The 2,500-nt window shown below is 56.3% G+C and overlaps 1 protein-coding gene across 1 annotated transcript in view; it reads right to left on the bottom strand.

Annotated features, from left to right (window-relative positions):
• Window positions 1–2,500, bottom strand: part of ptdss2 (phosphatidylserine synthase 2) — a 22,538-nt gene that overhangs the window by 9,000 nt on the left and 11,038 nt on the right. The window lies entirely within an intron of this gene.

Here is a 2,500-nt window from a genome sequence, read left to right as displayed (position 1 = left end):
TTGCTGTTGCTGTTGTGACTGTAAATCGCTGTAGTGTTAATTACACATTAACGCACGCCCACACCTAAATGTGCTCTGGAATCCAGGTGCGTGAGGACATTACGAAGCGACACAATAAGTTCGCTGCTTGTGTGCTGGGACGGGGGCGCGGCCGTCCCAACCACACCCACGGGTCCCTTTGTCACGGCGCTCACGCTTTTTTTCGGCGCGGGACAGGTTCCGCAGGCCCGACCGGACGCACGGCGTAGTCAAGCAAACGACGCGTCGCTACGGTGACAGACGTCTGTCGCCGCGGCAACTACAAGGTCAGTGGCCCCCGGAACAGGGCAACGACGACCTGCAATCACCCCACCCCACCCCCTCTGCCGCTCCCAGTCTGACTCATTCCTACAACGAGGGGAATTTAAAACGCCCCCCTACCCTCCGTACCGCACCCCCCCACCCCATGACCCCATGCAGCACACAGTACAGGAAAAACACCCTTTCAGTATTTATCTTTATTGTGGAAGTAATTAGCTTTGCTTTCATTAGCCTTCTATGACATAGTTGTACAAATCTGTTACCCTCAGCAACCCCCCCCCTTTTTGATTTGAACTACATTTCCCATCATGCAGTTCACCAACATCTTAGACAAGACATGCACGTTTAAAATGGCCGGACAGACTTTTGCTTGACAGACGCAGAAGAGCGCGTGCACATACGCTCGACTGATTTTAAACTCGCAAAAATAACGACAAAAACTGCCGGGATCGGGAAGGCTGCCCGCCATACAGCTTTCATAACAGACAGGAGTTTCAGACCCAACTACGTCATCAGGAATAATCCATCTCATGAAGCAGACCACTGACACATGTCCCTCTGGATGTCTGTATTCATGTCTACAAATAGCAAAAGCAGCTCTTTTTTCATTTTTGGGAGAATCTTTCCTTTAGCATCCCAGTGAATGGGTCCCGAGGCCCTCTCAGTTACAGCCAAACTGCAGGGGGTGTAAGGTACTCTGGCCCTGCCCCCCCCCCAATCCCCCCCGCACCATCCCCCGCTCCATTTCTCAGTAAAAGGGAAGAGCCAAAATCAATAGTCCATTACCGAGGGGGGGTGGGGTGGAGCGGGGACGATGCCCTTTCGTTTCGGAGTAAGGGGCCCGAGCAGGAAGCAGACGCCTCGTCGTCGCTACCTCCGAGCGTCGAGCGGCCGCCTAACCTGCATGACCTAACCCGTGTCCTAAACCTGCACGCCTAAGACAGGTCCACCGAGCATGCGCGCGCCCCTAAACCTGGCATGCACCCCTAAACTGAGCGTGGTCCCCTAAACCAAGCGGGCGCCCCTAAACCTGGCATGCACCCCTAAACTGAGTGGGCACCCCTAAACCGAGCAGGGCCCCTAAAACGAGCGGGCGCCCCTAACCGAGCGTGTGAGCGTGCGTGCGCTCGATTACCGCCGCGTCTCAGGCCTGCGGTCTCAGCAGCAGTTGGGCGGGGCTTCGGCCGGTCGGCTCAGGCTCCTCGGTCTAAAAATAGCGCAGGCGTAACCCACGGCGACGCGACGACAGGCTGCGAGTGCCAGCTTCCCCTCGAGGAGGAAACGAGCTCACAGCTTCTCGCCCGACACGCGCTGTACGTGAGAACCTGCGCTGAATTCACCCACGCTGTACGTGAGAACCTGCGCTGAATTCACCCGCGCTGTACGTGAGAACCTGCGCTGAATTCACACGCGCTGTACGTGAGAACCTGCGCTGAATTCACCCGCGCTGTACGTGAGAACCTGAGCTGAATTCACACGCGCTGTACGTGAGAACCTGCGCTGAATTCACACGCGCTGTACGTGAGAACCTGCGCTGAATTCACACGCGCTGTACGTGAGAACCTGCGCTGAATTCACACGCGCTGTACGTGAGAACCTGCGCTGAATTCACACGCGCTGTACGTGAGAACCTGCGCTGAATTCACAGCGCTGTACGTGAGAACCTGCGCTGAATTCACACGCGCTGTACGTGAGAACCTGCGCTGAATTCACACGCGCGTACGTGAGAACCTGCGCTGAATTCACCGCGCTGTACGTGAGAACCTGCGCTGAATTCACACGCGCTGTACGTGAGAACCTGCGCTGAATTCACACGCCTGTACGTGAGAACCTGCGCTGAATTCACCTGCGCTGTACGTGAGAACCTGCGCTGAATTCACACGCGCTGTACGTGAGAACCTGCGCTGAATTCACCTGCGCTGTGCGTGAGAACCTGCGCTGAATTCACCGCGCTGTACGTGAGAACCTGCGCTGAATTCACCCGCGCTGTGCGTGAGAACCTGCGCTGAATTCACCCGGCGCTTACGTAGAAACCTCGCTGAATACCTCGATTCACGCTGTAACGGAGAACCGGCTGAATCACCCGGCTGACGGAACCTGCGTGAATCACCGGCTGTGGTGAGCTGCGCTGAGTATTTGGTGTGTGTGTGTGTGTGTGTGTGTGTGCGTGTGTGTGTACAGTATTAGGGTGTGTGTGTGT

This window comes from Anguilla rostrata, chromosome 16, assembly GCF_018555375.3.
Source record: "Anguilla rostrata isolate EN2019 chromosome 16, ASM1855537v3, whole genome shotgun sequence".
NCBI classification, from domain to species: Eukaryota; Metazoa; Chordata; class Actinopteri; order Anguilliformes; family Anguillidae; genus Anguilla; species Anguilla rostrata.
This window is presented reverse-complemented; position numbering and strand designations above follow the sequence as displayed.